This window comes from Eptesicus fuscus, chromosome 7, assembly GCF_027574615.1.
Source record: "Eptesicus fuscus isolate TK198812 chromosome 7, DD_ASM_mEF_20220401, whole genome shotgun sequence".
Lineage (NCBI taxonomy): Eukaryota > Metazoa > Chordata > Mammalia > Chiroptera > Vespertilionidae > Eptesicus > Eptesicus fuscus.
The window spans coordinates 27776950-27797063 of NC_072479.1; the positions used below are offsets into that span (position 1 = coordinate 27776950).

A 20114-nucleotide genomic window follows, 5' to 3' on the forward strand; every position below is an offset into this window, starting at 1 on the left:
AACTGATAAACAAAATAGACCCAGAATCATAGAAACATGGAAGAGCAGAATCTTAAGGACAGTTTGGTTTTAACAATGGGGGGAGAGGCACAAGTCAAAGATGATATATATACATCTCACTAATTACTGTAAGAATGCCATACATTATTTTATTTAAACTTACAATTAAGTATGAATTAGGAGACAGTATTTATTGTTTAGATCTTATAGATGACAATTTACAACTTAAGTAACTTATTCAGTTCTGATATCCAGAAGTGTCCCTTTCTGGGTTCTAAACTTTTCTTTTTAAAAAATATATGTATTTATAGATTTCAGAGAGGAAGGGAGAAAGATAGAAACATCATTCTGCACACCCTGTACTGGGAATCCAGCCAGCAACCCTGGCATATGCCCTGACTGGAAATCCTGGTTCATAGGTCAACACTCAACCACTGAGCAACACTGCCTGGGCTTTTTTTTTTTTTTTCTTTGTTTATTTTTTTCTTTATATTTTAAAAAAATATTTACTACTTTGTAAAAAAAAAAAAAGAAGACAGAAAAGAAATGACTTGGCAAGTACATAAAGAATAAGGCAAATCCAATAATAATGAAAAAAATAGAAATATCCAAAATGAAAATGAACTTACTAAGTTAGTAATTTTTCTCTGTGTGTGTGTGTGTGTGTGTGTGTTGATGAGAATAGCAAACTTTGATTTTTATTATTAAAAAAAAGACCATGGCATTTGGGGTGTCTATTAAATATTATACTACTGGCTATTTTCCTTTTTGTATATGAATGTGACAACATAGCTCTAGCTAGAAACACAATTAAATCATTGTTTATTGGAGACAAAAAGTTATATCACAGTACAAGCAAACAAAATCACAAAGAAGGGAAAAGACCAATGTAATATTAGAGATTATACACACACACATAGTGAAAAAATAAAATGTAGAGAAGTCATAAATAGGAAAAGAGCACAGATAAGAAATATTAATGAAATTCCCCCTTGTATTTGTTTTCATTTTCTCAGGATGACTATCTGTGAGAAATATTTATCCAATTATATACATCCTCCCATATTTATATAAAATATTGCAAAACATATATTAACATATTCCTTTCAAATTACTAGTAAAATATTCTACTATTTAGAAGTAGCACTGTGAAAGGTCAAACAAAATATTGGATTGCTATGTTGTGCAAAAATGTGAAGTGAAATGTGATATAATTCTGTAAAATATTGAAGCTCACTGTGAACAATTTCTGATTCTTTTGCATGCTATTTTTTAAAGTAACAGCATTTTTTAATAAAAATAAGTAGTTAATTAGAATAGTTTTAGATAATTATTCTATATTGGGCATTCCTGCTTGAGGTATATATGATAATAATTACAAAACTTACATCAGCATTCCTAAAAATATATCTTGCTAATGTAGTAAATTGATGTGAAAGTCAATCATATTGTTTTAGTGATATTCAGAATATATAAAAGTTCGCATATAATAAATTTAGTTACCCAATATAAAAGTTGCTGATACAGAGTTACACTAAGTGTTCATAGTAATAAAAATCACTATTAGGCAAGGGGTAACAGTAAGCTCTTCTAAGAAATATATGAATTCCTGTTTAGGTTATTCACTCCCTTATATTAAGGAATTTACTACTATGATCGCAATTTATCCTAGCCTGAACTGGAAATCTCTTGCAGAACATTAATGCAGATTTTGTAGCCACCATTTTTCTCTGTGACAGTTTCATGTTCAAAATTGTATGCATGACCCTCTCTGCATATAATTTTATGATTATATTTTAAAATGTAATGACTCCATAATTTTATACCTGAAAAAGTCATCAAAATAAAGCTCTAATTATTTTAATAAACTGAATCATTAATATTAATTATTGAAAAGCTATTTAGATTTCATTGAATCAGAACACCTGGGTTTGGGACTATGAGCATCATTGCAGGTGATCTCATTTTCATTTGCTTTATCACCACTAAGTTAAGAGAAAATCAAATATTTCCAAAAATCAAATAAATCCTAATCATTAAAAAAAAAAAAGTGATCTATAGTATATATGGGGGAGGTCTTTTTGCTCTAAGCTTTACAGCTTTGCAGGATGTATATTTCTATTTATAAAACAACTTGGTCCCTATGTGAATCTACTCTCATTGCTGGATGTGGAATAAATCAAAAAGTACTAGGGTTGAGAAATACCCTAGAAATTCAGATTAATTCATTCAGCAAACATTTATGAAACTTCAACAATATTAGACTGAGATATGCAGATCAAAATGATTACTGAAATTCATCTCCTTAAGATAAATTTCTATATTATAATTATTGCCCGTTAGTGAGTGTTTGAAGCAGCACAATAAAGACTAGTCTAAAGAAAAAGGGTCCTGGATTCTAACCCCTAGCTACAATATCAATAATTGAACAGGCATTTAGTTTATCTTTACCTCAGATTCATTTTTTAAATTAAATTTATTGGAGTAACATTGGTTAATAAGATTAGATAGGTTTCAAGTGTAAAATTTTATGATACCCATCTTATAATGTATTGTGTGCCCATCACTCAAAATCAAATCTTTCATCACCATATATTTGATATCTTTTAACCTTTACTATCTATACCCCCCACCACTTCCCCCTGCTATGTTTTTATTTTAATTTTTGTTGATTTTTAGAGAGAGAATAAATGAGAGGGAGAAAGACAGAAACATTGATGTGAAAGTGAATTATCTCTCCATTGTCTACCTCCTGCATACCCCCTGCCAGGGATCAATCCTGTAATCTGGGCATGCGCCCTGCCTGACCAGGAAATGAACACTAGCAATTTACTGGTGCACAGGACAATGCCCAACCAACTGAGCCACCAAGGCTGTTTGATTTTTGTTTGTTTGCTGCTTTCAGTTTTATATCCCATGTATGAGTGAAATCATATGGTTCTTGACTTTCTCTGTCTGACTTATTTTGCTTAGCATTTTAGTCTGAAGATTCATCCATGTTGTTGCAAATGACAGTCTTTTCTTGTGGCTTAGTATTCCATTGTATATATGTACCAAATCTTCTGTATCCAATCATCTATTGAAGGACACTCGTTCATTTCCATGTCTTGGCCACCATGAATAATGCAGCAATGATCAGATTTTGATCTTTTAAATGGATTAAAGACTTCTGTTATGCTTGCTTTAATGAGCTATGAAGATAGTTAAAATGTTGGGCTGTATACACCAAGTGTTCTGCAAACTTTTAGTAATGTCTTAACTATTTATTTGCATTTAACTCCCATGATAGTAAACTTAAAAACAGTGTTTCATACATTTTGAAAAGTCTCACAATATCCAGAAAAATGCCTCGTACTTAAATGCTTTTCCACCAAAGATCAACAAAATCATTCAAGCTCTAATATAGGTAAACATTCTGCTTAAATCATTCAGTAACTCTGCCAGCTTAGGCAAATGGCTTAATTTTTTTAATTTTATATTGTTCATCAAAAAATAATAAGATCAGTGATTACTTCATCAGGTTTTCTTTTTTTTTTAATTTGAGAAGTTAAGGCTTTTATTTGTAAGAGTTTGTCCTCTAAATTTTTTTGAAATACACATTTCTAAAAAGCAAGTGAATAGTAGTTTCTTTCCTAGAATTAAAATTAATTTAACTTTAATAGCTAACTTTGTAATCTCTTCTTAAGTAATGTTTTGGCTTTGGAAAACACTTTAGAAATGGGATATTGAGACATTGAAATGTTTGTAAACCAGTAACACATAATAAATGCATTATAGATGTTATAGATAGTGAAAAAATATTCATTAAGAGTTAATTTATTAACATACTAGAGGCCTGGTGCACAAAATTCCTGCACGGAGGAGGGTGTGTCCCTCAGCCCAGCCTGCACCCTCTCCAATCTGGGACCTGGTGGGATAGGGCCTAAACAGGCAGTCGGACATCCCTCTCACAACCAGGACTGCTGGCTCCCAACCACTCACCTGCCTGCCTGCCTGATTGCCCCTAACCACCTCTGCCTGCCAGCCTAATCACCCCCTAACCACTCCCCTCCTAGCCTGATCAACGCCTAACTGCTCCCCTGCCAGCTGATTGCCCCCATCTACCCTCCCCTGTGGCCTGGTCACCCCTAGCTGCCCTCCCCTTCCGGCCTGGTTGCCCCTAACTGTCCTCCCCTGCAGGCCTGGTTTCCCCAAGCTGCCCTCCCCTACTGGCCTGGTCACCCTTAACTCCCCTTCCTCACCAGCCTGGTTGCCCCAAGCTGCCCTCCCCTGCAGGCCTGGGCACCCCTAATTGCCCTCCCCTGCCAGCCTGGTCACCCCTAACTACCCTTCCCTGCTGGCCTGGTTCCCCTCAACTGCCCTCTCCTGCAGGGCTGGTTCCTCCCCAACTGCCCTCCCCTGCAGGGCTGGTTCTCCCCAGCTGCCCTCCCTTGCAGGCCTGGTCCCTCCCAACTGTCCACCCCTGCCAGCCATCTTGTGGCAGCCATCTGTGTCCACATGGGTGCAGCCATCTTGTGTGTTGGAGTGATGGTCAATTTGCATATTACCTCTTTATTATATAGGATTAATGGCATCCTATATTGGCTTTTAAAAGAAATCATCTAGATTTAAATGGCATGATTTAGGGGTTAAAAAGACAATTTTAGTAACCCTATAGATACCAAGTTTGCAGTCTAGTTCCTCTTATGAGGATTCTAGTTACACCAGAAATCTCTACCCAAGCAATTAATGATACTCTTGCTTCTGCTTTCTGAAACACATCAGACAGTAAAGAGTCCTTCAACTCTTTACTTCTAAATCACATGTTGTTGCTCCGAAGAACTATATTTAACATGGAGCACTTCTGACCTGGTAAACAATTACAGAAGATTTTGCTGTCTGCTGCTCCCTTGCTAAGTTCAGATATGAGAAAATGTTACAAAATTGGGAGATCATTAGATATGCAACTCCTTTTATTTCTCTTTTTGATGCATTTTCATTCTGTGAACTTTTACTTAATTATGCTTTCTTCATGGTTTTTTATTTGTTTATTTGTTTTTTGTTTGTTTTTGCTTCTTAGCTTTGATTTTTTAAGTATACAATACACTCTGATCCTCTCCCAAAGGTAAGAGTAGTCCAGAAATGTTGATCTGTATTGCTTAGGCATATTTTATCTCTACTTCTCTAAATGTCCTATATCACCTGTTTATTTATTTTTCTTAATTGTTATTGAACTTATTGGGGTGACATCTATACTAATAAAAGGGTAATATGCTAATTAGACCAGATAGACTAGACATCCTTCTGGACAAAGTCATGGTGGCGGGGGCTGAGGCAGAGGTGGTTAGGGGTGATCAGGCAGGCAGGCAGGCAGGTGAGCGGTTAGGAGCCAGCAGTTCTAGATTGTGAGACGGATGTACCCCCAGGGGTACCAGATTGCGAGAAGGTGCAGGCCAGGCTGAGGGACTCCACCCCATGCATGAATTTCATGCCCCAGGCCTCTAGTTGGTTAATAAAATGATATAGATTTCAAATTATAATTTTATAATAAATCATCTGTATATTATATTGTGCTCACCACCCAAAGTCAAATCTTTTTCCATAACCATACATTTGACCACCTTTACCTTTTACTACACCCACCTCCCTTCTCTCTGATAACCACCATACTGTTGTCTGTTTTCTGTTTTTGTTTGTTTGCTTTTCTTTTTTTAAATTTATCTTTATTATTAAAAGTATTACAGATGTCTCCTTTGTTGTTGATTTTCCCCCATTAACCCTCTCTACCTCACACCCATCCCTCCCAGGTCTTCACCAAAATATTGTCTGTGCCCATGTATGCCATCCATTTATTTATTTAATGGTTCATTGAGCATCTGTTATGCGCTTGGCTCTTTATTAGGTGTAGGTATAGAGATAAGATAATAAAATTACCTGACCAATGAGAATACCAATAGGTAAACAAAGAAAGGTAGAATAAATTGTTAAGACACAGTCAGGTTATATAGGAAAATGAATAAGAAAGGATTTACTTGGAGTAAAGTTTGAGCTTGAGTGAGAAAATGAATGCTGTTTAATTAGAAGAGGTTTGTGGAGTACAAATTCTCATCCTAGTCAGAGAGACTCATATAGGAGAAATATAACATTTTTAGTGTGTTCAGGAAAATGCAAGTGGTTCAGAACCAACAGAGAATCAGATAAAGGGAAAGTTAATGCCCAACCAGAAATCAGGCTAGGAATTAGTCATGGGCAAGACTATGAAGACCCAAGACATAGAAAACATTACTCTTTTCCCTGTTTTTATCTTCACTGTGCTTATCTGCTTATGGTCTTCAAGTTTAACAATTTGAAAAGAAATAACAGAAGAAAGTGATGCATTCCCTTTTCTATCACCACTAAATATCAGTGAGGATACACTCAGGTAGTAGAAAATAGTAAAAATTGCTGGTGGTTGCATTTATCCTTTGAATAACATATGAGTATTTCCAAAATCTTACCTCCATCATAAAATTCATTTAAAAACAAAATAATCCAAAATTAACAACAAAAAGTTCTGCCAAAGACCCTATGTTGGGAGGTTTCTGATGCTGCTTAGATCCTACAAGATTGCACACAACAGAGAACAATAGAATAGAGAAAGAAGCCAGAGTGATATAGAGTCTGGGAGGCACCAAAAAGAAAAAGCTTACAAAAAGAGGGAATTACATCAAACAATGCATTTCAGGATGTCTGTACTTACCATCTCCACACATGATGTCATCTCTTTCATGATCCAAGCGGAAGGAATGGTGGAAAGCACTTAATCACATTACAACTTTAAATATCAGGAAATTAACACTTTTACAACATTGTTATCTAATCTCCGGACTTTATTAGTGCCTTCAATTGTCTCGATAATGTTCATTATTGCAAAAGAAAATCCAGAATCATGTCTTGCATTCAGTTGTAATATTTATCAATCTGGCACACTTTCTACATCTATTTATTTCTCTTTTTCTTGTGGAGGGGAGTGGCTTCACACAGTTAAATTTTTGGAGAGTTCAGAGTTATTTTGTAAAACATCACTCAGTTAGGCTTTACCTCACAATTAAGTTTTTGGGTGTTTTTTCTTTTTTTTTTTTGACAGAAATACTACATAAGGATTGTGTATGTTCTATAGGAAGGTACATCTATTTATTTATTTCATTACTGGTGATAATTGCTAAAAAAGAATACAATAAATCAGCAAAATAATTTACATTATAAATGTATGACTGGGAAGCTTAAATTTTAGAGTTAATAAGGATAAATTTGGGTTAATTTTTGTTGTTCTGCATATACAATAAAAAGAAGAGCAACTTATAGGGAGCTGTACTTCAACAAAAATGCATTTAGAACCATGAAGCAGCACTAGAATGATGTTGAATGTTTCTTGAATAAATTTGAAATTCATTGCTACAAATGCTATTTGATAAAGTGTCTACTGAGTTTGCACAATTTAAATCCAGATACAGTTTTGTTATAAACAGCAATCCTAGTTTTGACAGCAATTCATGTGTAATTCTTTATCAAAATACTTAGCATATTTGGAAAAGATTGCAAGCTCATGGAGGGCAACCAATATACTTTATTTACTTTCTGATCAAAGTCTACCTCACAGGTATCCTATATAATAAAAGGCTAATATGCAAATTGTCCCCTCAACCAGGAGTTCAACCTGGAGTTTTACCAGGAGTTCGACCATGGGGCAGGGCCAGGTGACCAACCTCCCGTGTCCCCTCCTCCCAGCCACACACCAACCCCCACTGGCCCGATCAGGGCAGACCGGCTGGACCCCACCCATGCACGAATTCATGCACTGGGCCTCTAGTTTCTAAATAAATGTTTTAGTAGAATTTAGTTATAGTTTAAAAAGATAATCTTGCATTCTAAATGCTCACTACTTCAGATTAAGCATTCTTCCATTAGTTTTGAGTACCGAGTTTTCATTGTTTTGATTAACTCACTAAATAGTTATTAACCACCATCTACATCAGTGCTTCTTGAAATACTCATGATAAACACTGTGGACATAATCTCTGACCTCAAATAATGTACAGTTTTGTAGGAATTTAATCTTCATGATTATTGTATGATTGTACTGGTGAACATAATTTATAATTCTAATTTTAATATCCCTTAAAGAAAATGTGCTTTTCAACACCAAACTTGTCATTGAATATTTATTAAAAGTATGGGTTTTGATGTTAGAATAAAAAGACTAGTTAGTTTGTGGATCTATTACTTTTTAGAAATATTACTCTAAGCACTTCATATGAACACATAAACTTTGGTTCCTTCATAAACATTATTGTTATGAAGACTAATGTAAATGAGATAAGATACCAAAATGTAAACTATACAATTTTAATTCAAAATGGGCAAATGAAGTGAAATTTATTATTTAGGAATTATATATGTTTGTCAAAAATGTGTTTAGTATTTCAAGTTACCTGGCTTTTATTTTGTACTTTTAATTAATATGAGAGTTGTTTTTCTTTTCCTCAGTTATCTCTTAAATGTTTATTTTCATTTTATTACTTGGAGTATTTTTATTGTATTTCATATAATATACTGCTGCTATAATATAGAAGGGTGGAAAGTAAGGGTTATCTACATTCCAAAATATTCTTACACTGTTTATTAAGAACCTAACAGTAGTTTACCACTACTTAGATAAATTTTATTTCAAATACTGAGTGGGGTTCTTTCTTCCTTCAAAACTGTAATTCATCCTTGAAAATGCCATATCGTGTTTGGAGCCAGTAATAGCTTAGGATTTAAGTTGCATTTTATTACTCTAATAATTTTCTAAATGGTTTGCAGCCTGTCAAAAGATATACTTATCCTCAGATGAGCACCTAATCCATTATAGTTGACTGTAATTCTGTGTCTATGTGCCCTTGCTTCTCAACCTCCGATACATTTAGATAATTTTGGCTGTGGTACAAAGGTAATAAAAATAAAGAAGTTGAAGACAGCAAAGCAGCATATAGATCCTGTAAGCATATTATTTTTCCTTGCATGCATAGTGAACCTGCAATTTTAAGTGCACAATTTAAATACTACTTTATTTTTAAATTTGCTAATTTTGACATATACAATAATCTGTAAACATTTAGCTGAATATTTTTAAACCCTGATATTGATGAGGTCAGGAACAACTCCACTATAGCCAATAAATTTCCATTTACACTATAGTATCAGATACTTAAAAAAATAGATAAAGCAGCTATCTATTTGTATTAATTAAATAATGGATGATTTGTTTTTCATTTTATTTTGTAAGTATAGCATTTTTATATCAAATTTAGTTTAGAAAATATAATATTAAAATGATTAAATATATCTGGTTTGTATCATAAGCTTAATTTGATTCCAATCAAAATCCTATAGGGGGCTTTTAGTACTTGGTAATGTAATTGTAAAATGCTAAAAGTGATTCAAATAATGCACCAGCTTAAGAAAACAACATATTTTGAGAAGGGGGAATAATGAAATTGAACTAATACATACTTCAAAACATTGTTAAGCTTCAATTACACAGTTCGCTTTGTGAGCTGAGGCACAACTAGAAGTACTTTTGAAGGAGCAAAACGTTAGGTTCTTTGGTACATATTGCCTTTGGTATTCAGTCAATTTGATATTCATTTGCTGTTTAATAATAGGTTAACAAAAATATTTGGAAAATACGGACGGTTATAAAGCTATTCTTACATTGTATGTAATATTAAAAAAAAAAAACAAAAACAGAAAAATTCCAGACACCACAATTTCTCTCTTCAAGACCAATACCATGAAAATGCTAAGCAGCTTACTTACCTTAGCTCTTGCCTCCCTCTCCAGATAGATGGCTTATCTAACTCTCTTCCTCTCGGCTACACTAGAAGTATTTGAAATTCCCAGATGTGTTCCTGGCATTTTAGGACCACTGCACATGTTCTTTCTTCTGCCTATAATGCCCTCTTCCCAAGCCCATACTCCCACTTCAGCTTAAAGTCACTTATTCAGCAAAAGCATCCCTGCAATCCTAATATGTGTTTATAGAACACCATTTCATTTCCCACAGACATCATCATAGTTTCAGGTATAAATATAGTTTTGTAGCTATTTGATTCTCGCGTTGGAATTTAAGCTTTGTTTTATGTGTGTTTTTGCTCAGCATTGTATTCTCATTACTCAGCAGAGTACATGGCATGGAGTAAGTACTCATTGATTGAATATATGATGAAACAGCAAGAGACATGCATTTTGATATTCCAAAGTATTTTGTTTTCTATTTTAAAGACATTGGAGAGAAAGTTGAGGAGGGACGCTGGTGCCCTTGGGTTTGTGGAGCTGGTCGTCAGCATGTCCCTTCCCAAGATGCCCCTGAAATAACTCAGTGACCCTTCTCGTTCTGCACATCTCCAGGTGCTTATGGTGTGAGAACTTCAGAAGTATTTGTATCCTTTCAGAAATCACAACGCTTTAAAAAAACAAAAAAATAATCTTAACCAAATCTTACTGTTGACAAAGATACCACCTTGCCTGCTTCAGCAAGAGAAGTTGACTTTGGGAATAAAGGAGGAATCTCATAAGAATGATAAAGTCTTGGTGGTATTGGAAAAGGAGATTCATGGCCTTGTGCGGGCACGTGGTGCTCAAGACAAGAGCCTCCAGGATCTGGAAGCTGAGCTGGAGAAGATGGAAGCAGAGCTGTGTTGCGGTCGGTGGGGAAAAAGACATCTCTGCCTGTAATGCTATACTGCAAAAGCAGTTTACTGACTTCACCAGGACCGACAGGCTACTAAAGGCTACGTTTTCTCAAGCTGGTAACCAGAAGAATTCTAAGCCTTGCTGAAACGTAGAAAAAAAAAGAGAAACTAAAATGAGAAGTATGATGGCTAAACAAGGCATGGAGGTTAAACTGCAGGTCACCCAGAAGAATCTCAGAAAGTCTCAGGGGAAGTAGCACAGCTTGCGGGGAAACTTGTTTCCATAGAGAAATAACAGATTGACAAAAAAAATCTGACACAGATAGACTCTTGGAATACATTGAAGGAATAAGTTGTGCCTCAGATAAAAGTAGAAAAATACAGGTTAGACATTGCCCAGTTAGAAGAAAATTTAAAAGAGAAGAATCATGAAGTTTTAAGCCTTAAGCAGTCTCTTGAGGAAAACATTGTTACATTGTCTAAGCAAGTAAAAGATCTGATGGCAAAAGGTCAGCCGCCTTAAAGAAAAAGAAGAGCTCATCAACAGGGGCAGAGAACTGGATGAAAATCTACATTCTGTAATGCAAACCTCAAAAGAGAAGTTTATTCTTGAAAAACAAGAACACGAAAAGCTACAACAAAAAGAGTTGCAAATTTATTCACTTCTGAAACAAGAGAAGAAATTATCTTCTGTTCTTCAGCAGAAGCTATGTTCTTTCAAGAGGAAATGATGAAAGAGAGGAATCTCTTTGAGAAAGAACTAAATAAGCTCTGGATGAGCTAGAATCAATGCTCGGCAAACTCATTAGTCAACAGAGCTAAATATCAACAGCACAACGATTGAAATTTCTTTTGAGAGCCAAATTTTTTAAACTTAAACTTCTTCTAATGCCACTTCTTCAAAGTAGACTCGCCCAGGCCGTGGTATTTTGTGGAAGAACCACACTCAAGGGGCCAAAGAGCCGCATGTGGCTCGCGAGCCGCAGTTGGCCAACCACGGAGCTAGATAAACTACAGCGAAAGGAGGGGCAAGCTGAAAAGTGTGTCGAACAATTGGGAGAAGAAAGAAAACCTAGGGCTGAAGAACTGAAACTTCCAGAAGAAAATTCGAAGGTCTTGAAAGAACCTGAACACTAGAAAAGTAATGCTACTCACACTCAGGCCACCTGCTGTGCAGAAAAGGTATAACAGTAAGGTGCAAAACCTTGGGAATGTCACTGCTCCATTTGAAAGCTATAAAGCATTAACAGCTAGAGAGAGAAAAGATCTTAAGCTGGATAACTTATCACTTAGGGAAAAAGTGACCGAGGCCAAGAAAAGTGCAGAGCATGTTCAGCATCAGATATTGGAAACTGAGAGTTCAACTCAAGAACTATGCAAAGGTGCTTCTAGATCTGCAGGCCAGATCAGCTCTTAAAGAAGCATGAATTCAAGAAATCACAGTTTCTTGTCTCCAAAAAAAAAAAAAAATAACTTGATTTGGAGAACCAACTCAAGCAGCAAGGTGAAAACTTTAAGAAGCAGCTGGAAGAGGAAGAAGCAGGAAAAGCTGGAGAAGAAAAGACAATGGCAGAATTAACTGAGGAAATGAATAAGGGGTGTCCCCTTTATGAAGAACTATATAATAAAGCCTTTGCAGCTACACCTGGATGCATTTGAAGCAAAAAAAAATTCTTTGTTGAACAAACATGGTGCAAATCAGTTACGGCTAAATAACCTAATAGATTCATATGCTGAATTATTGGGTCATCAGAATATAAAAAAAAAAAAATCAAGCATGTTGTGAAATTGAAAGAAGAAAATAGCCAACTCAAATTAGAGGTGCCAAAACCCCGCTCTAAGCTTGCTATAAAAAAGCAGAGTAAAAGACAACTTCAGGAGGCATTGAATAAAGTTCTGGGTATCAAACACTTTGAACTTTCAAAGGCTTTTCTTCATGAAAGTAAAGAAAGTTTTGTTCTCAAACCTCATTAAAAGAAGGCAATACAAAATGCTGTTGTGCTCCTGTGGTGTTTCAAGAATCATATGGGTAAACATCTGAAAAACCACTTGAAGATTATTATTCTTTTTATTATTGTTATGGTTGTAATGAATACTTTTAAATGTATTTAATATTAACTTCCTATTTTTAGGTATCTGAAAGGAAGTTCAAAATTTTTACCAGTATGTCTTATGACATTCTATTTTCCACTAGAGGCCCAGTGCATGAAATTTGTGCACTGGGGGGGGGGGGCGTTTGTCCCTCAGCCCAGTCTGCAACCTCTCCAATCTGGGACCCCTTGAGGGATGTCCAACTGCCCATTTAGGCCCGATCCTGGTGGGCCTAAATGGGCAGTCGGACATCCCTCTCACAATCCAGAACTGCTGGCTCCCAACTGCTTGCCTGGCTGCTTGCCTGATTGCCCCTAACTGCTTCTGCCTGTGAGCCTGATCACCCCCTAACTGCTCCCCTGCTAGCCTGATTGATGCCTAAGTGCTCCCCTGCTGGCCCGATTGCCCCTAACTGTCCTCCCCTGCTGGCCTGGTCTCCCTAGCTGGCCTCCCCTGAGGGCTGGTCACCCCCAACTGCCCTCCCCTGGAGGCCTGTCCCCCCCAACTGCCCTCCCCTGCTGACCCAGTCACCCCTAACTTCCCTCCCATGCCAGGCTAGTCACCCCCTAACTGCCCTCCCCTACAGGCCTGCCCCCCCCAACTGCCCTCCCCTGCAGGCCTGGTCCCCCCCTAACTGCCCTTCCCTGCAGGCCTGGTCCCCCCCAACTGCCCTCCACTGCAGGCCTCGGTCTCCCCACAACTGTCTTCCCCTATAGGCCTGGTTGCCCCCAACTGCCCTCCCCTGCAGGCCTGGTCGCCCCTAACTGCCCTCCCCTGCAGGCCTGTTCCCTCCCAATTGCCCTCCCCTGCTGGCCTGATCTGCCACAACTGCCCTCCCCTGCCAGCCATCTTGTAGCAGCCATCTTGTGTCCACATGGGGGCAGCCATCTTTGACCATCTGGGGCGGCCATCTTGTGTGTTGGAGTGATGGTTAATTTGCATATTACCTATTTATTATATAGGATTATATAGGATTGTCAGTACCTCCTCCCTGGTGCTCATTTCATCACTTCATTCTAAACCTTCTTTTTGGCTTTCCTGCTTTACAAATTGGCCCATAATTCAGCATTCCTTTAAAAATCCCTCTTATATTATTATTCTTCTATTGTTAAACCTTAGATGGTTTCAAGATTCTAATCCAAGGTTTTTAGCTTGATTCTTGAAGGCTTTTCTAATCTGAACCTCTTAACAAAAGACCTTGGCTTGTTCTTGCCTCTACTTTGATTCTCCTAAGAATGTCCACTCTGTTTTACCCATCATCCATTTATGTCATTCAAGCAAGAAGTAAGAGCATGCTTAATGCTATAGTAACTTCTTTATCTCTTATCAGAGATAATTTTCTGGTCAATAAGTTGCATATTTCTAGACTATCCCAATCCAACTAAATTTAAATCTGGGTTTTGGCCTGAAAATATGCATTTTAAACAAACGCTGCAGTTAATTATTAGATAAATAAAAAACGCGAGAAACAGTGCCCTTAACTAACTCTAGAGAATTTTACTTATACTGCTTGGCATTGTCGTGACTACTGGGAATTTGATTAGTACTTCTGTAATGTGAAATAAAAATTCCACATTAAGTCATTAACCCAATTATTCAACTTGTATTATATGAAATTACCTTAATGTTTCTACTTAAGGTGTATTTATTATCTGTACCTTTCCATCTTCTCCAGAATTACAAATGATAGTATACTATTTAGAGAATGGTAATTCTCCATCTAAAATTTCTGATTTACTCAGTTAGTGTGTTTTAAGCCACTTTTTAAAATAATATTTCTCCATTGAAGGACCAACAGAGACTATTACAATCAGAATGTGTTTTTTTTTTCATAATAAATTATTTTATTGAATCTTAAAAAGATAAAATAAGCCCTGCTGGCATGGCTTAGTGGTTGAGCATGGACCTATGAACCAGGAGGTCATGGTTGGATTCTGGTCAGGGTACATGTCCTGGTTGCAGGCTCAGGTTGTGGGCTGGATCTCTCTATAAACCTTCTGCTCTTGCCAAATTGATTTACTCTTTATTTCCCAAAGGCATCCCATATTCTTCTATTTCAACAAGTATATAAACCCCCCCTTTTTTTTCATGTCTTTGCTTACTTAATTTCTAACTGTGATTTAAAACCTACTCAGGTCTCTTCAGCTCTAGAAAGCTTTACCCAATGGGCATGTTAATTGTCTTCTATATATACAGTATATAATTAAGAATTTGCTGCTTATAGTCACTCATAATTTTATATGTTTATGTATGTATATGTCTTTATAATTAGATTTTAAAGTAACATTTGAACAAAAGTCATATTTTATATAAAGTAATATGACTAATAAGAATTTGCAAAAATAAAACATTATTAATTGATTGGGGAGGGGAGGCAGGAAGAGACTAACCAAAGAACTTATATACATATATGTATAATACATAGACACAGAAAATAGTGTGATGAAGGCCTAGGGGGGGTTGGGGGGATAGGGACAAGTGGGTCAATGGAAGAAAAAAGGGGGTCATCTGTAATACTTCCAACAGTAAAGATAAATTTAAAAAACATTATTGATGGATTGAAGTTAAGGAGCTAAGGATTGATATTAAGAAATTATGAAATATAGTCTCAGTACCAATGTGAGTTCAGTAGTTTTATATGATGTCTTAGTCTATCTAATAAAAAATAATATTTCACAATTTTGTTACAATTGTTGGAAGTGTTAATTTTTCTGATTGGTAGTCATTAAACATTCTTATGCAGAGAGTGATCTAATTAAAAGTGATTTTCCAGGATTGAAATCCAGTGATAACATGGATTTATTTAATAATCCAATAATTAAATTTGTTATGTTTTGGGCAAAGATTCAATAGTGAGGAAGTAGAAGCTTGTGAGAGGGACAGGTTCTCTAAGAATGGATAGTCTTAAACATAATTAATTACTTTTTAGAATGTCATGGGGAAAGGCTGTATGCAGAAATTCTGATAAAAGTTGATAATTATTACACTAAAGTAAAATTATATAGTGAAGATTTAAACTATGGGGTGGAGATGAAAAAATACTACAAAGGAAGATTGGCAGGATTTAAGCACTAATTGCAGAGATTTTATGCACAGAGGGTTCCACACCGTATCTGATTCAAATTTTCATGAGCTGCTTATTGAAATGTAGATTTCTGGGGCCCATCTTGGGTTTTACTGAACCAGAATGTCTCCGGGCAGATAGCAGACACGAAGCAATTTAAGAAAGCTGTAACATCTTAAACTGAGGATTAGGAACGTGGTATTTAAAGAGAAGAAGTCTGGTTTCCACATTTGTGGGAAATCTGAGTGAAATATTTCACAGATTATTTGAAATGTAGGATAATGATTTTTAGTGTGGCAAGTTAGGCTCAATGTAAGTTCAATTTATTTTTTACAAATAATTACTTTCCTAGTTCATAGAATTTACATGATTGACTGTCCAATAATATTCATTGATGTAGCATCATATTTAAAGGTTTTATTATCCTCACTTATATTTTTGTAAATGATTGTAGTAAACTTCAAGTATTTAATATTTTTAATTATATAGTTACACATTGCATTCATTGTTTTCCTAAAATTTTCTAATTTAGATTATTTATAATTTATTTAATTGTTTACAGTTCTCTTAAATGTGTGTAAAGAATTATAGAGCCTCAAAATATGTTTTAATGTTGCTGATTCTTTTAAAATAAAATATTTGTACTCAGATAAAGTTACCTAATTTTCCCATTTTTTTAATTTATTGTTGTGAATATTTACTTTTTAAAATATTTTTAATAATTACATTTCAATATTTTGTTCCTAGTTTAGAACAGCCAAATTCCAATATTAACTTGTCTTATTTTTCTGATAAAGATTGTTTCAAAAATCAATTAGTGGACATCTCTAGCAGTTAAAATTGGTCAAAGTTCTAATTTTATACTATTATGAATTTTATATTTTTAGAGTTCTAATAAGGCTTAGAAGAAGGGGCAATGATATATGAGACATACACATTAAATTAATGTATTAATATATATGTATGAGGGCTCACCATGTGTTCCGGAAATGTAGTCAAAAATATTTATGATCCCTGATTTCAAGCTGTTATAGTTTACTAGGAGATATGTATGCAAAGTCAGTGATCTAGCATCTATCTTAAGTGTATCTTTAGCAATGAAACAGATATATTTTAAACTTTTATTTGGGCAATATGATGTCTTCATTATTATTTTCAATCACCTTTAACTATTGCTGGCCCTTCAAGAAAATAGGAAAATGATATACTTGATTTTTATTCATGAGATTGAGTTCACATTCAATATTTAAATTCCAAAGTCAATCATTTTTATATGTTTTTGAAGTAATTTTGATATCACAGATTTTGCTTAAAACATATTGCAATCATCTCAATGTGGGTCAGTATCCTATATTTTTCTAGTTAATATTCTTTTTGTTATTGTTGTTAATCCTCACCTGAGGATTTTTTTTTTTTCCATTGGTTTTTAGACAGAGTGGAAGGGAGGGGAAGAAACAGAGAGAGAGAAACATCGATGTGAGAGACACATTGTTGGTTGCCTTCCACATGTGCCTGGACCAGGGCCAGGAAACGAGTCTGCAACCAAAGTACCTGCCCTTGGCCATAGTCAAACATAGTACCTTTCAGTCTGCAGGCTGACATTCCAACCACTGAGTCAAACTGGCTAGGGCTCTAGTTAATATTTTTTGTCACTGAATTATAGAAGTCATATAAGTGGATTTATCATTTTTCTAATATTTTTAGTCTATTTTTTTCTACCTGCATAACAAGAACATGCATATGAAAGAGTGGGGTGACTAAGAAAGCAATAATGACATTTATTTAATTTGAATTACATTATATGCTTTATACATCACCTTTAATCTCATTGTAAATTAATTTTTTCATTTGAAGAAGTAATACTTTAAAATTACCATATTTTAAATTCTATATGGATATAATGATTATAATTTTAAGCTTAGGATTAAACAATTATCAGTATGCATATTATTATAATTAGTAGAGGCTCAGTGCACAAAATTCATGCACTGGGTCGGGGGGGTCCCCCAGGCTGAACTCTTGCAGTGGGCCTAAGCTGGCAGTCAGACATACTTAGTGCTGCCACAGAGGCGGGAGAGGCTCCCACCACCACCACTGTGCTCACCAGCCATGAGCCCGGCTTCTGGATGAGTGGCGCTCCACCTGTGGGAGTGCACTGACCACCGGGGGAAGCTCCTGCATTGAGCATCTGCCTCCTGGTGGTCAGTGCATGTCATAGTGACCGGTTGTTCTGCCGTTGGGCCAAAACTGGCTCTCCAACATCCCCCAAGGGGTCCCAGATTGCAAGAGGGTGCAGGCCAGGCCGAGGGGCCCCACAGGTGCATGATCAGGGCCCTGGAGGGACACGGGAGATTGGCCAGCTGGGGAAGGACTGCGGGAGGACTCCAGGGCATATGCTCACACATAATTTTTGTTTTGTTTTACCAAGTTGATGTTTCCAGTTGGTTTTCTAGTAGTGTTATCAGAGTTAACTTATCTGAAACAAACATGTGCACTTAACCTGTTCCTTTTTGGTTTTTCATATCAGCAAATAAATCTATTGGCTCATCATATGTTCAAACCTCACCTCAAATCTGGGTGTTGTCAATCCTTTGATTATTCCATTTCCCATATACCCACATACTGCCACCATTATGTCTTGTTTAAAGACTAATTCATTTTATACTATTTCCATTGCTACTTCTCCACAGTACCATCATCTCTCACCTAACTGTTCACCATTGCTTCCAACCTTAAGTTCTTACCAGTATCATTCATTTTCCACACATACCGGTAAACCATCCAATGACTACTAATTACACTTAGATTCAAAATCATTACTCTACCTACAGGTTCTATCGATCTGGCTCTGGACAAATTTGTCAAGTTTATCTCATACAATTTTCTGCTGTACACTCAACATATTTTAGCCACTTCTATCTTTCTGTTTCTGAATTCTCCAAGTTCTTCTCCATCTTGACCATATTTTATCCTTTTTCATAATGCTCATCTCAGGATCATCTTCTTATATTTTTGCTTAACTATCAGCCCTTACTAGAAGCACTCCTTGACCATTCATTTTTAATTAGCACTCTCCCATTATTCTCTATTTTGTCATATTCTATTTTCTTCAGAACACAACATTTATAACTTTTTTTACTAGCTGGTCTTATTTCCACTGAAATATAATGTCCATGAGAACAATTTTGTTATCTTTTATTCAGCACAGTGACCTCCTTGTTCAGAAAAGACGTAGGTGCATGGTAAGTACTCAACATAGATTTGTAGAAAGAATGAATGAGTGACACACATGAAGTGCTAAATAAGTTAAGCTCTCAGTAAAAGTGAGTTTCTAGCAGAAAATGGTCACATTTTCAATTACCATTTGTGATAACAGAATTTGGAATTTACTCAAGAAATGTTCAATATTACATAAGTACTGCTTCATGGTACTCACTATAAAGTATTTTGTATAAATATGGATCCCTTTAACTTTCATTTTTCCTTTTCAACATGCTTTAATTGATAATTATTCTACATTATCATATTGATTATCATATTGATGGTAGCAATTCTGACAGGTGTAAGGTGATATATCCCATTGTCATTTTAATTTGCATCTCTGTGATGATCAGTGACTTTGAGCATTTATTCATGTCTCTTGGCCGTCTGTAGTCTATATCCTACTTGGAGAAGTGTCTATTTAGGTCCTTTGCCTTTTTAATTGGATTGTTTATCTTCCCTTTGTTATGTTGTATGAGTACCTTATATATTTTGGATATTAACCCTTTATCAGATGTATCATAGCCAAATATGTTCTCCCATACAGTGGGCTCCCTTTTCGTTATGTTGATGGTTTCTTTTGCAGTGCAGAAGCTTTTTATTTTGATGTAGTCCCAGTTGTATTTTTTCTACTCTGCCTTAGTAGATTTATCTGGAAACATATTGCTATGAGAGATGTCTGAGATTTTGCTGCCTATGGTTTCTTCTAAGATTTTTATGGTTTCACAACTTACATTTAAGTCTTTTATCCATTTTGAGTATATTCTTGTGTATGGTGTAAATTGGTGGTCTAATTTCTTTCTTTCTTTTTTTTTTTTTGGCATGTATCTGTCCATGTAGTGTTTAGGATTATACTTCCATGATTTACCTCATGGACAACCTATTAAATGTGTGTTGTTTCTTTTTTGTTATATTTGTCGAGTGTGTGTTGACATTAATGTGAGGATAGGTATTTTTCTCTAGTAGCCTGAATAACCGTGAATTAAAAAGATTCCTTTCAGGAG

General features: G+C 35.7%; 1 pseudogene; it reads left to right on the forward strand.

Moving 5' to 3' along the window:
* The first annotated feature begins 10347 nt into the window (after positions 1-10347).
* LOC103288143 (hyaluronan mediated motility receptor-like) lies at positions 10348-12727 on the forward strand (annotated as a pseudogene).
* The last annotated feature ends 7387 nt before the right edge of the window (positions 12728-20114 follow it).